This window comes from Schistocerca piceifrons, chromosome 3 (genome assembly GCF_021461385.2).
Source record: "Schistocerca piceifrons isolate TAMUIC-IGC-003096 chromosome 3, iqSchPice1.1, whole genome shotgun sequence".
Taxonomy (NCBI): Eukaryota; Metazoa; Arthropoda; class Insecta; order Orthoptera; family Acrididae; genus Schistocerca; species Schistocerca piceifrons.
The window spans coordinates 73,722,822-73,738,883 of NC_060140.1; the positions used below are offsets into that span (position 1 = coordinate 73,722,822).

The 16,062-nt window shown below is 43.0% G+C and overlaps 1 long non-coding RNA gene across 2 annotated transcripts in view; it reads left to right on the forward strand.

Annotated features, from left to right (window-relative positions):
• LOC124789777 overlaps positions 1-16,062 on the forward strand; it is a 43,541-nt gene that overhangs the window by 16,851 nt on the left and 10,628 nt on the right. The window contains exon 4 of one of the 2 annotated variants that reach the window (XR_007016164.1): positions 8,854-11,321. The exons of the other annotated variant lie outside the window; for it this stretch is intronic. This is a non-coding gene — a long non-coding RNA (uncharacterized LOC124789777). Of the gene's footprint in view, positions 1-8,853; positions 11,322-16,062 lie in introns of those variants that run through there. 2 annotated transcript variants of the gene reach the window in all.

The window sequence follows — 16,062 nt, forward strand, 5'->3', positions numbered from 1 at the left end:
CTTGATGCACTAACGAATACTCCTTCCACTTGTTAGTAGAATTACCTACTAGCTACTGTCTCTTAATTAATGCTAACTTATCTTCAGCCTCTTGTCCTACTATCACTCGTTTAGCCCTCATCTGAATATCATCCACATACTCTGCAGTCTTAAGGAAATAGTCTCTCATATTACGTTATTCTTCTAAATGTACCCCTTCATTTTCTAGCCCAAAAAGTAGCCTTTAAAAAGCATCAGGTACCATATTCTCAACTCCCTTTTTGTATTTAATCTGAAATGAATACTATCGTAAATCCAGTGCTCAAGTAATGTATCCCAGATGAAACGATCTGCATGTATTGAACACTACCAAAGATTTGTAATCCATGAAGAGTTTCATGTGCCTGTCCAATAACAAATATGGTATCTATATTTGTGAAATGCCCACACAAAGTATAGGGCTTTTTTTTTAGTCGAATAATTCCCCTCATTGCCATTTAATATCCTACTAGGAATTGCCACATTTGCTTCTCTCACTGCCTCTACTTCAGTGTGTTCCTAGAACACATCACAGGCAAACTCATACCATCTGCCCCAAGGCACAAACCCTTATTCAAACTTGGTCGTTCCAGCAATTTTACATTAACTAAGCATACTTTCATCCTTATAGAGTCCCTATCACACTGTTCATCCCTTTTCAAGTTAGCTCTCACCCCAATTCAGCTTCTCAACGAACACTGTATTATATTTAGTTATCAACAAAACATCGATAAAATCCTACCACGCCAAAAAACGAACGAATTTGTCCTTTTGAACGAGGTCAAGTAGAGTTCTTTATCGTTTCCATTCTTTTTTTTGTTGCTTTGTGCGAAATTCACTCCTTGCTTGCGGTATGCCCCAAAGATTTCAGTTTATTTCTCCCAAAATGAGATTTGCACGACTTGATTGTCACTCTCTACTGCTCCAGTCATGTAAGGAGGTCCTATTGGGTTCCTCCCACTGTTTAGTAGCAATAAGAATGGCATACAAAACTACTTTACTCTTTAACTCCTCTCCCTGGGCTAGGTCCAGCACACGAGCAAAGATGCTTACCGATAAATTTAACCCAAATAGTACAACCTTAAAGGGTAACATTTACTGTCGAAGAGGAAAGCCATATACTTGCTCAATTCAGAAGCTGATGTAATCTGCCAGTACCTAGTAGTCAAGTTCATGGTTGAAAGTTATTTCACCCAGCCAAAATATCATTTACTTGCAACGGAACCCTCTTTTTTATTACCAAACGTTTATTAACATTCCACACATCCAAAACCAAACGTAAACTTCCGTTTACTGGCAACGGAACCCTCTTTTTTATTACCAAAGATATATTTATGTTCCAAACAACCAAAACCAAATGTATACTTCCGTTTGATTTTTACTGCATCTATAAGACTGTAATAACAACCAGTAAACAGTTCAATAATTTCCCCAATTTAGTGTTCTCTCAGTTTCACTTTTGATCCCAGTCTTCAGTGACAAAACGATTGGATAAGGCCTGATGAAAAAAGATTCATAGTTTTTGACCAATATTCCACACTCAATATCTTTTATAAGCTCAGGATTCTCTGAAAATGTTACCTGATGGTTCAAAAGTACATCCCTTAATTCTCTAAGCTCTTCTATCTGTTCCAAGTCTGTCACCTTTTTAATTATATCTTCTTCTGTCACTGTAACTGTGTCTTGATCTTGCTGTTTGAAATTTCGACTTACAGCACCATCCAGCAACATCCAGATGGTTCGTTTGTGTCTCATATTCATCGTCAGCTTATTTGTTTCTGATCGAAACAGTGCTCTCCAGCACTGAGGATGGAGACGTCCATGAATGTAAATCACCTGAAGATGGGCACAAGCTTGAAACAGGTTGTGTGCTAAACAAAATCACTGTCATTTAATTGTTTGCTTACTCGTTGTTTGGTTTGTAACACAACAGTATGTGAAGAAGCTACGTTAGTGTCCACTACTTTCACTCTTTCCTTAAGTTCTGTTTGCGTTACTAAAATAAGCTTCTACAAAGAAAATTAAATTGTTGATTCTTTTCCATTTCGTCCACCTGCTCATTCGCTTCACCCCTTTCTTGACTTATAGCACTGGACAGGTTTTGAATTCCTAAAGATTGATTTTTAAATACAGCCTTACATGAAACATTTAATTCAGAAATTTCATTCGTTACTTAACAGATAACTTCTTTTGGAGAGAAATGCTCTCTTTTCCTGTGCTATTCTGATTTCTGTGTCTTCCTTAATTCGTCAGTAATCTGTTTTCTACTTCCAAGCTAATGGAATTCCTTCAATGCATCTATTTCGCCGTCCCCAGTTTTGATGTTAAGTTTATCACTAATCAAATTTCTGCTGCTCTTCATTACTTTCGTCTTTCTTCGGTAGACTCTCAGTCGAAATTGTGTGCTCATCAGCCTTTTCATTTCATTCAACAGGTCTTGCAGCTCTTCTTCACTTTCTCTGAGAATAGGGACTTCATAAACGAATCTTATTATTCGTACCCTTCAACATAGATCTTAATACCACTTCTGAAACTTTCCTTTAATTCCGTCATTGCTTCTTCTACATACAGATTGAATGCAAGGGGTGAAAAATTACATCCATGTCTTCCATCCTTTCTAATCTGAGCACTTTATTGTTGGTCGGGGGGGGGGGGGGGGGGTGTAGAAAATAGCCGCGGTGTATCGCTCCTGCGATCATTTTCACGTCTGTGCGCCTGACCAACAACAGGTTGGACCGTTTCTCCTTGAACACGAGCGAAAGGCGCGATTACATCTCTCCCGTTCCGTGGGCCATGATGTAATCTAGCTGAAATCTTCCCGTATGACCCGCCTTTTCCAAGTATACCTCCTCGTCTTGTGATTCTTGAACAGAGGATTCGCAATTACTAGCTGATATTGCACATAATCGGCGACAAAGTAATGAAGGTGTCCTGTGTTATGATGACGACGAACGAATCGTCGCCAATGTTGACCGGTGGCCAATGCTAAACAGAAACATATAGATCACAGCAGGTTTGTCAGTGACGTCGATGAGGTGCTGGCTGCGTGGTCTGGATCTTCAAAGACTAAAACAATTAGAAGTTGTTGTTAAAAAAATGATATACACTCCTGGAAATTGAAATAAGAACACCGTGAATTCATTGTCCCAGGAAGGGGAAACTTTATTGACACATTCCTGGGGTCAGATACATCACATGATCACACTGACAGAACCACAGGCACATAGACACAGGCAACAGAGCATGCACAATGTCGGCACTAGTACAGTGTATATCCACTTTTCGCAGCAATGCAGGCTGCTATTCTCCCATGGAGACGATCGTAGGGATGCTGGATGTATCCTGTGGAACGGCTTGCCATGCCATTCCCACCTGGCGCCTCAGTTGGGCCAGCGTTCGTGCTGGACGTGCAGACCGCGTGAGACGACGCTTCATCCAGTCCCAAACATGCTCAATGGGGGACAGATCCGGAGATCTTGCTGGCCAGGGTAGTTGACTTACACCTTCTAGAGCACGTTGGGTGGCACGGGATACATGCGGACGTGCATTGTCCTGTTGGAACAGCAAGTTCCCTTGCCGGTCTAGGAATGGTAGAACGATGGGTTCGATGACGGTTCGGATGTACCGTGCACTATTCAGTGTCCCCTCGACGATCACCAGTGGTGTACGGCCAGTGTAGGAGATCGCTCCCCACACCATGATGCCGGTTGTTGGCCCTGTGTGCCTCGGTCGTATGCAGTCCTGATTGTGGCGCTCACCTGCACGGCGCCAAACACGCATACGACCATCATTGGCACCAAGGCAGAAGCGACTCTCATCGCTGAAGACGACACGTCTCCATTCGTCCCTCCATTCACGCCTGTCGCGACACCACTGGAGGCGGGCTGCACGATGTTGGGGCGTGAGCGGAAGACGGCCTAACGGTGTGCGGGACCGTAGCCCAGCTTCATGGAGACGGTTTCGAATGGTCCTCGCCGATACCCCAGGAGCAACAGTGTCCCTAATTTGCTGGGAAGTGGCGGTGCGGTCCCCTACGGCACTGCGTAGGATCCTACGGTCTTGGCGTGCATCCGTGCGTCGCTGCGGTCCGGTCCCAGGTCGACGGGCACGTGCACCTTCCGCCGACCACTGGCGACAACATCGATGTACTGTGGAGACCACACGCCCCACGTGTTGAGCAATTCGGCGGTACGTCCACCCAGCCTCCCGCATGCCCACTATACGCCCTCGCTCAAAGTCCGTCAACTGCACATACGGTTCACGTCCACGCTGTCGCGGCATGCTACCAGTGTTAAAGACTGCGATGGAGCTCCGTATGCCACGGCAAACTGGCTGACACTGACGGCGGCGGTGCACAAATGCTGCGCAGCTAGCGCCATTCGACGGCCAACACCGCGGTTCCTGGTGTGTCCGCTGTGCCGTGCGTGTGATCATTGCTTGTACAGCCCTCTCGCAGTGTCCGGAGCAAGTATGGTGGGTCTGACACACCGATGTCAATGTGTTCTTTTTTCCATTTCCAGGAGTGTATATTGTACTTAACTGGTTGTACATGATTCTTCTTGGCTGCATACATATAATTATAAAGAGATAGCTATTGAGGCCTCACTTATGCCACACGTTACTAAACGCCTTATTAGAGATTGCTTCCTATCAGCTGAAGGCTATGCTACTTCACTACTTGACGTCCCGAGCAAGAGTGGACGAGAGCTCGCTAAAAACTTGATACAAGCTGCGGAGCGACGCTGGCGGCGCTGGTCGCGACTCGCGGGTCCAAAGATACTAATACGGACCGCGGTCGATAACTGCAACCCCTAACAAGTGTGGAATCGAACGTTGATACTACATCCTGTTCCTCAGGCATTCCTCCTCGATACCTTGTTTTAATAGATGTCCTTTTCCCCAGGCGCTCGTCGTAGATGACTTAACTGTTGCTCCGGTGTCCGCGAATGGCGTTGGAGTAGTGCAGACTTCGTGACGTTGCATTTCGTGTTACCCGGGACAGCCAGAGTAACATCACTGATTATGTTAGCGTCTTCACCGAGGTGGCTGAGCAAAGCGGCCATTTTTACATTGTCGTCCGAGATACCGTGGGAGGCCTGAATGTACTCAGCGACCGCAAGCCACATCGCAGGTTGGTCTGGGCGGAATGCAGGTAACTTAAATTCTGAACCATAACAAGTGGCGGAGTCATTGGTGCATGGTTTGTACTGACGGCCAGGGCGTTGTTCGGAGAGGCACAACGGCTAAGTTCGCAATTATCGCATGCGGCGTGGGTGTAAGGTCATTAGCAATGTCCGGCAGTTGTCCAACCCAATGGAGCACGTGATGCAGCGCGATCGGGTGGACTGAGGTGGGATGCGGGGATGTAGGCAAGTCAGCATCGGCGATTGAAATGGCGCTAAGCACTATGGGACTTAACATCTGAGATCATGAATTCCCTAGACTTATAACTACTTAAACCTAACCTAAGGACATTACACACATTCTTGCCCGAGGCAGGATTCGATCCTGCGACCGCAGCAGTACCGCGGTTCCGGACTGAAGCGCCTAGAACCGCTCGGCCACAGCGGCCGGCATCGGCGATTCGAGAAAGCGCGCGTCCAAGAAGCTGGTGCACAGTACTGGAATGATAACTTATGCATACTGGAACGAAATCACCCAAGAGTCCATCTGTAGGAACATATTGTTCAGTAACACAGGTAGCACTGTTAGCATCGATGAGGCTGCGCTGATAAGAAGAGTGAACATTTTCCTTCCTGAATAGTGGCGGTCGCTCAAGATTTCACTGCGAAGCTTTAAACTCATTCGTGCGAAAGTCTTCACATAGAAATAGCTGTTCACGACAGTAGTTGCGTTGTACTTGCAACATACTCTATTGACATAATCATTAGACACAGAGGGACAGCATTCTGGCTCAAAAGGGGAAGAGTGGACAAAGTGCATGAGATAACAGGAGAGCATATTACAGAAAAACGCCAAGTAAATCTTTGGAAGGTTGAGACATGGCAAAAAGAATACGAAACATTTGACAAGGGCCTTTCGGGTTTTCTCCTTCTTCCCAAACATCCGGGAACGGTTGGGACTCAGACACGCTGACACAAGTCGCCGTATGGTACACTTCCTGATGCGTCATGGCCCGTACCCCACCCACTTGCACCACTTTAGCCTTAGCCAAAGTGATATGTGTGAATGCGGGCAACATGTATCTCCCGAACACATGACACTAAAATGTGGCCCACTCACACATCTAAGGCCGACGTCAGAAATCGAAGACGTAGGGCAAGCTTTAAGAGACCCAGATAACTGGATCATGCTTAACCGTATCACTGATGAAATATCAAGAGCGCTAAACAAGGCCTATAAGCAGCGACGACCATGTGTAAGATCACGACCCGAAACTCACCCTACACCACAACATGACGCATGGGATAACAGAGATCCAAACACTGTTATGGAAACAGATGAACATGTAGATACAGATGACGATATGAACACTCCAATATCACCAGTTACATGTACGACATACTAACAGATACACAACTGCAGCAATAGTACAAGTAATACAAACATGAAATTTGGAAATAAGTTAGTAACAGAAATAAAACAACGAATTTTCCTGTTTGTGCAAGTAAAACAAGTAATTATTTAGTTCCTTGGGTGATTATTTTCAAACATGTATATGTGTAATTTATGAAATGTATAAGATTCAAACTGAAATACATGTGAACATTATAAAATTGTGCATAAACGTACAAATGCAGTGTAATAAGACGTAAACGGACAAACACAAAAGGCTCCTCTCCTGCTTACGGCGCGGTGAAGTGGAGCAAGTAATAGTAGTAACAAATAGTACTGTCATGCCTGAAACACAAACCGCGTAGAGGTAATACCAAAACCTACATTCACATACAAGTAGCTATAGTAGAACAGAATATGCTAATTCAGGTGAGATAGGCTCGAAGTATTTACTGAAGCTCTCCCACTCTAAAAAGCTTGGCAAAGGGACCTCGTTTCCTATCTAAATTTTTTGTTTCGTGTATTATTTTCTTCTTAAGGGTATAATAACTTCCCCCAGTTCTAATTTTTGTATCTTGCGTTTTTGTGTTTTTTTCTTAATTAACGATTTATTTGTATGAAAAACAAGAAAAGTACTAAAATTCTGAAATTTGTCTAGTTTGCTGTAGCAAACGACCAATTATAGTTACCCAAATAAAATGAGCGTTATGGCATTGTTGGCCGGGATGCCAAACCTGGGAAGTTCGGCCGCCGAGTGCAAGTCTTATTTCAGTCGACGCCACACTGGGCGATTTACGTGCCGGTAATGATCATTAGGACACCCTGTCCACGAGCGGAGAAAATCGCCAAACCCGGCCGGGTATCGAAACCGGGCCCGCTGCACGGGAGGCAAGCACGTTACTACCCAGCTAAGCAGGCGGACTACAGTTACCAAGGTGATGGGTCACTCTGTAATGTTAATGAATAAGTAAATAAGTTGCGAGATGGCCTCACTGTCGGCGCGCAGTATCCGAAATGAGAACTTAGAAGTGTTTAGATGAGCCATACGTTGTCGTCGTTGGTCACCAAAGTAGATTTTACCCTGATATGGGTTAAAGGTAGCGCGTAGCAATGACACGATGACATAACATGCGCTTTACTCTACGATCGACACCGAAGGAATACACGTCTACGTTCACGGCATTCGTAGAGGAGCCTGAATCTTGGTTCCTCAGACATTTCGCACCACGCCACTGTGGCTGGCCGGAGAGTTTCCTCTCTGCAGCTGTCGCTGGTGGAGGCACCACACGTCCAACAAGTGGCATGTCTTTGATAAGCCTGAAAAGACAACATATCCCTCTCAATCCAGCTGGGTTGTATTCCGAGGTGGACCATGGCAAATCCTCTCGTTATCTTAGTCACTATTTGCCCTATCCGTGGACATTCGACCGCCACGCACACACCACTAATAGCTCTTTTACAGTGTAACTGTGTCGCCTTAGCTCCACATTTCGAGACAATGGAACGCTGAAACAAAACAATACAATACTAACAACAAAGATTCTTGTCGGCTTCAAAGCAAAGATACCAATAAAACGTATTTATTTCCTCAATTTTACGATAGGAGGGAGCAGTGCTCCTCACTCTATGTATGGAATAAACTCACGTAGTGAATGTCAAATCAAACACGTTTCAGCCGTCTGATTTCCAAAACGTAAATTTTATTTGGCTACCAGTTTCAGCGATTTAGTACGTCATCTTCAGGTCCCCTGACCGATGTGGAGGAAGATTCCAAGCCCCGGACAAAGTAAGGGGCCTGCATTCAACGACCGGTATGTGTAGATCTACAGATTTTGACCTATTTTGAGCGGAACTGAGGTCGGAATCATCCTACACGTTCGTCAAAGGGCCTGAGGATGGCGTAGTAAACAGCCGAAACTGCTAGCCAAATGAAATAACTGTTAAAAAGTTAGACGGCTGAAACGTGTTCTATTTGTTATTCTGTACTGAACAGCCGAGTCCCGCAACAATCTCTGAGAAGAGGGACATACAGAGACTCACGTAGTATCATTCAATGAATATCTGACATCTTTCAGACTTGTTATATTTCTGTTGGCATTCCGTTTTACTTCATACCGGGTTAGATAGTTGTTGGTTGTGACCTAATCTAATCTAATCATCGATCATCGATTTATTTAAACATCACCCAGTATTATCCTCCAGAGGAGATAGTGAGTTGAGCTGCCTTTAGCGTATGAACACCATCCACTTGCTGTTGTTGTTCTGCTGAGCTGCCTTTAGCGTGTGAGCACCACCTACTTTGCTGTTGTTGTTTGCTAGGTGAGGAGTGGTAGCTGCAGAGCAGATGCAACGCTACGCTCTCCGCGGACTCTGGCTTCCTGGAGCTGATGAACGTCCTGGACCATCCCACCTGTCCACTGGAAGACCTGCCGCCAGAAACCATGGAGCCGCCTAAGCAGAGCCGAGTGCAGCTGCGAAACGACGTGCCGCCGAGGTCTCCCAACATCTCTGTGGCCAGTGACCTGGCGTGCACACCTCTGCCTCTTTTCCTGGATCGCTGTCAGCTCGTTCAGCATTTTTCAGGACGTCCGATTTACTACGACACACAGTGTGCATGATGCTCGCTGCTATTTAGACAATCTTGCCAAGCAGTCGTGTCCGGAATTGAAGGCTGCGGATGTCATCTGTTCTGTTTCCAGAGCTATCCTGTTTCTGAAGTGTCGCAATTTGTTCTCTTGTAAAGTCTCCTGGAGGGTCACCTTTTCCAGAAAAAGAAGTAACTTACCGTCCGAATTTGATTCGAAAGAGGACAAGCCAACAGAGAAAACACTGAGCTACAGCGCCATGTTAGGCAGTGCCATTTCGAAATCCAAGCATTTTAAAATGCACAGATTAAAACTTTTCGAAATCTCATTTAAAGCGTTTTGACTGCCGGAGTATTCGCGTACTTTTCCTCAGTTATGTAATTTGTCTGGAAAGATACTCTTGTGCTTCCAAATCATGCATATAACCCAGATTCTATGTTCTGAGGTCATGCGACATATGGCAGGAGTCCCTGACTTACCTACAACGGATCTGATTGAGAGTGCCTTCACACGTCTCAGCTCTATCTGGCTAAACAAATTCTACTACCAAATGTACGCCGGCTGTCGTCATCTCACGCTTCCTAACCTGCCGAAGCAAGCAAAGTATTCCGTGGTCAGATCCTGTATCCACTAATACTCTGGATATATGACGCACAACAAGTATTGATTCTGAAAATACGAGCAAATATTGTCTTCCCCAGTCAGATGAAATTCCTCGTGGGAATTTCACTGTCTATAGCTTTGAATTTCGTTTTACTTGGACTGGTGGGATGCGTATACCTATTTACCCAGAAGTCCACGTGGGTCGAAATTTCTAGTAGCAGTAAATTTGGCCCAAATAAATAACTTCTTTACCTTCCATTTAAGGCCGTCGTCTTAAGTTGGATAGGTACTATAATTAAGATATAGTTGCACAAGGCGTAGCCCAGTTTTTGTGTTACGTTCATGTAACTACAGTGATACAGGAGCCAGAGCTGCTCGTTTTTTTGTTTTTGTTTTTTTTTTTCATTTGACACGAAACGGCGCTCCCTATAACAAGGAACACGGTACTGTCGTGGTGGAACCCAGACATCATCCTTCCAGGGCTAGAGCTCTGTAAAGTAGCTGGTGTACAATTTCTGGCTGTGAAATCCCTTTGTAATCTTTGTGAATATATTTTCAAAGGACTGCTTTAATTACAGACTATAATAAAGCCTGTCCTCGGTTGTAAAGATAGAAGCTAGCTGATGAGACAAAATGAACTGCAACCAAACCGTAAAACCAGTGCCTCAGTTTTCTAATTTACTCTTCATTCTCAATTTTCTGTTTATTTGTACGTGGTAGCGTCTACGTATTTTAATGCACCGATGTTAAGTAATTACTTACTCTCATGGCCCCGGAATCCACAGTCGATTTTTGACCGCGTCAAGTAACCTTCTTCACAGCGTCCATCCTCCGCATCTTCTTCTCTTGCTCTACGTGGCTGAAGATCCTTTGGCCACAGGGTATCTACATCTTGTCTGCGTTCTGCCTGAAGATTTTCGTCCTGGTTTCTTCTCTGTTGCTTCTATCAATTTTGATTCCTTCCCTCCCACCCCTCTGCCCCCCCCCCCCACACGTCTACTATAGAGATGGCCAACCTGTCTCAGTCTCCTCACCTAGGCATCCGCAACACTATGTGGTTCATTTTATATCTCCATGAATTACCTGTTATGTCCTCTTTGTCATGCTCCTGCCTAAAAAATTCGTCGGGACATTTTATTTTCAAAAACCTTTGTCATTCTCTCTGTTATAATTACCTATTCAACATATTTCTGTGTTATATAGTAACAGTGGTCTAATTATTGTTTTATATATCCTCATTTTGCTTTCCCTTAAAAAGTTTTGGCTGATAATAATTTGTTGAGTATATTTGACCCTCTGGATGTTGTTTCGATCCTCACTTCTGTTTCTTGTTGTCGTAATTTCTCTTGTTAACTACCACCCACAGATTTTTAGACTCATCTACTTCTTCGAGGATGTTGTCATCGATCTGCATGGTTCCTCACCTTACTGCCTTGTAATTTCTTTCACTCCTTACGAATTTTTGTTCTCTCGTCGTTTACCTCCTATCCAATTTCTCTTGATTGTTTGTAAATGGCATTGTTTCCAATATTTTCAGGTCATCTAGATTTTCGCTGATTAACGCTACATCATTTGCAAAGGCAAGTAATTCATTTTTATTCCTATATCTCTTTCGAGTCCTTTGGGAAGAATACTCACGAAGATTGCAACGAGGATCCTGCAACCAGATTTCTCTCAGCTGCTCGACAGAGCTCTAACCCTGGATGGATGGATGGTGTCCTACCAAGCCAGTACCCTACTCCTGGGTGTAGGGAGTGCTGTTTCGTTAGAAATGGAAAATACGGACAACACTTCACCCCGGTGCCATCGTTGCTGTATGTACATAGTACAAAAACTGCGCTATTCCCTGTGCAGCCCAATTCTAATTATAATACCTATCCCACTTAAGATACTGGCTTAACTGGTAGGTGATCAAGTTGTTTGTTTGAGCCAAATTCATTGCTACTAGAAATTTCGAGTTGCGTGGAGTTCTGAGTACATAGGTATACGTATCCCACCAGTCCAAGTAAAACCAAATTGAAAGCTATAGACAGTGAAATCCCCGCAAGGAATATTATCCAACTGTGGAAAAGATAACCGTGGTTTAGTAACGAAATTCGGAAAATGCTGAGGAAGCTTAGATTGATGCACTCACGGTTCAAAAAAAGAGCGCGGGAATGTTGACGGGCAACGTTGAGCAGGAATTCAAGTCACCAGGTCCGGAAGGATTGCTAATTCGATTTTACAGAGTACTCTTAGACATAGATCCTTTACTTAGCCTTCATTTATAGCGAGTGTCTCGTTAAGCGCGAAGGCCCAAGTGACCGAAAAAACAAAAAAAGGCAGGTGACTCCTATATATCAAAAGCATAAAAGAATGGACTCGTAAAATTACAAAGCAATATACTTAACATAGGTTCCCTGTAAGATTCATGAACATATTCTAAGTTCGAATATAATAAATTCTATGGAGTCAGAGACGCTACTGCCGACGAGTCACCACGGATTTGGAAAGCATCGCCCGTGCGAAGCTCGGTTTTCCCTTTTCTCTCACGATATCTTGCGAACAATAGACAAAGGGCAACAGACAGATTCTATATTCCTAGATTTCCGGAAAGCGTTTCATTAGTGCCCCACTCCAGATCGTTAACAAAGGTCCGAACATGCGGCAGTGGTTTCCAAAGTGACTCGAAGACGTCTTAAGTAACAGAACCCAAAAAGTTGTTCTTGATTGCGAGAGTTCATCAGACGGGAAGTTATTGCCAGGAGTGTCCCGGGGAAGTGTGTCAGAAATGCTCTTTTCCTCTGTATACATAAAAGAGTAGACAGATAGGGTCTACGAGTGTTCGCTGAAAACGCTGCATCGTGTGCGAAAGTATTGATGGTAGGTGATTGTCAGCATGCAGCTGACTACAGGGCAATTATACTGCCACCCACATACATTCTGCATAAGGATACTAGTACAAAATGAGAGAAATTAGAGACCGCACGGAGGCGCATAGACACTCGATCTTCCCTCGCTGTGTTTGTGAGGAAACAAAGTACTCTCCTCCACGCTCCGTCTGGTGGCTTACACGGTACATATGTAGGCATAAATTTTAAAAGTCAGGAAGGCAGATGTCAGAGGTGCATTAAATGAATACTACGTAAGTCTATTTCACCTACAGCGGTTCTCGACTTCGTATAACTGAGGGAATAAGTAGATTTTATTGATGACCCTGCTTGAAATCCGACAGAAAGCTTCGTTTCCAGTATTTTATGGTATTCTTTCAGTGTTGCGTTGTATGATTTCTGGAGCCATTGCCACACCGCCGTACTGAACAAAGTACACTGCAGTGATGTGTGTGCGTCGGCGCACGAACGTCCACAGATAGGGCAAATATTGACACATATAATTAGACCATTTGCCATGGTCTATCAAGTAAAGTAACCCTTCTTGATTGAGAGACACATGCTGTTTTTTGAGACAGGGTCAATGAAGGCCGCTTTTTGGAAGTAAATAAAGGCGAGAGGAAGCGTTTGACACCATCCATCAATCAACTGAACAATCTTGTGTGATTTGTAGTCTTCGTTTGTATTCTAAACTACTACTTTTTTCATATCTGTTCTCTTTATATGCCGTCGTAGGCTTTCCTCGAATCAACACACGGTACTTCCATTGCTTTGTTGTATTCCGCATATTTTGGTATGGCTTCTTTTAGTAGAAGCTCTAATCTGTGGTGGATCGATTACTCATAAGTCTCGCTTATTTTCATCTATTACCTCCCTTAAATATGGTTCCAGTTTTTTCTGGAGAATCTTTTAGCACACTCTTTAGGCTGTGCTAATTAAGGGAATGTCTCTATAATTCTGCGTTCTTGTTTATCGCTATTTTTATCGACTTGCATTATGATCGTCTCTTTCTTAGTTCCAGTCGTTGGTCACTTGTGTATTTGTTCCGAAAATACGTGTACTTCTTTTTTTTTAATTCAACTATTATTCCATTTCTCCCTAGAGCTTTGCTGTTCTTCATTATTTGATTGTGTTTACTGTGTCTTTCCTTGATCACGGTGCAAGTAAGGAATCTACGTATGATACTGGTATGGGTCCTCCATTTCTGTACTTGAAATCTTCCACATTTAAAAGTTCCTTACAATTTTCCTTCCTAATTTCCAAACCTTTTGTTCTTTCGTAAACTGATTTGCCATTACTTTAAGATTAAGTAATTACTTACTAAAATTGAATACGCATGAAAATAAGAGGGAAATTCTTGCTACAATTCTCCTAATTGGTCATATGATAGGACATTAACATGAAATCCAAAATTTAAATAAGAACGTTTTATGGTAACTAGCATATTGAAATACAAAAATAATGCAAGAACTTCCTGTTCACGGTAAATTATTTTCACCAAGTTCCTAAATAGTGAAGGCAGAAGAATGTACTCTTACAATGCAGTTATAGGAATCCTTCACCTTCCGCCCGATTCATAAAAAGCTTTTAACGCATGACTACATTTATCTTATGTTTAAAACTTGCAACTGGTTCCTATTTCTAACTAAGCTCTGTTTTTGTGCGTGCATATGCAGGTTCAACAAATGATTTTGCACTGAAATTCAATCCTAACGTAAATAACAATCGTATGAAGATTATTGCAAGTTAGCTCGATGGGACACCAGGTTACATGAATGTCTAACGGAACTGGGTAACGCCATTTTCAAAATGCAACTGTACAGCAGAACTTTCCCATTAGAATATGTAATCGCCTAGGTAAATGATGCCACGAAAAAATCCTTGAAAACTATTTTCATACGAAGTTCTGAAAGATGGCTCGAAGTAACTCAATTGAATAAATGAGAAAAGTGGATGAGTATGAACTTGTCACATGAAGGAAGAACAAATACCTCTCATAGAAAATGCCCCCAGCGACGACTTCCAACTGCGTGAGAAACTAACTTTATCAGCTGAAAAATAATTATCTGAAAACAAATTGCTTTTCCTAATCGATCCCCTGAGCGCAATGGTTCGCTCTGTTGTGCCGACTTGCACACAATTTTCAGGATACCGAGGGTGAGCCTCGTTTTAAACACACAGAAAATGGACGCCATCTTTGCTCATGGTAGGCACGTTACGTGAATTTCTAGTTGGTGGTTACTATAACGAAAAAATTCCAGCCAAGGCTAATTTTAGTCGTGCAACCATCGTACATTTATTTTCTGAAAATGAGTTACAAACGGCCTCCAAGAAATGAAGCTAACCATCGAACTGTGATAACGGCTGGACTTCTGCACAACGTAACAACACGGAAAATGAGAGTCTAAATCCTTTTAATCTACCCATGAAACAAGCAAGTGGGCTGTGTTTTTAAGCCGTCTCACTTTTATTACATCAAAGCCCCCCACAATTTCAGACTGACCACGGAATCCTTGCATATACAGAACTGAGGTATTATGCGTATTGAGGCGAGCAGATAACTCACTACAAAAAACTCGCTGTAGTTTTGTTTAAACAGCGTAAAGAAAAACTAAAATCTCATTCGAACCGGAAACGGTCGTAAGAATCACCAACCGCCCTCAGCGTACCATAATTTAGCCTGAAGACCGCAACTAGAGCAAGCGAAACGAACAAACTTCCAGACCTGACTGTTTAAAATATTTTTTTCATTTCAGACCCGTAAACAACGCAGAACAGAAAGCAGAGAACACAGTGTCATGCATCCGGTTCAAGGGGTGGTATATTCTACCTCAGTAACGGCCGTGCGTTGCTGATTGGCTGATTCGAAAATCTGCCGAAATTAAGCCTGCAGAGATACTACGACTTACTTAAGCTAGAGACAACTGAACGTTCGCGGAGGAATCGATACTAGCCCTGTGGTCAACATCTCGTATCGACAAGTGACTGAACTTAGAACGTACATTACACATATAATGAGAGGTGAGCGTTCTCACAATGTAGTCCTTTCAAAATGCATAATAGTTACGTATGACATTAAATCCACACTTGTGCCTCGTCTTGAGCCTCGCTCCAAATGGAACAGTCCGAGATTCGATTTTTCGACTGATCCAAGGAATTACTTTTTCCCGGCAGTTACGTTACTTTCACTGCTGGCAATGCTTCATTTCACAACTGGAAATGCATCATGTATCTGAAAATTATCGCATTGTATCAAATTAAACTTCAGATCAAGAAAACATTTTTCAGTGCGTATTCATTTATATACTTTACTAATCATTTATATACTTTACTAATTAACTTTATTTATGTTATCTGAATTAAACAAATTTTATAAATGTGTGTAAAAGTTGTACATATAAATGATTTGTTACTTAAGTACTATGTCAACAGAGATTGACGCCAATTTAAGATTAGAGGATAAGGGAGAT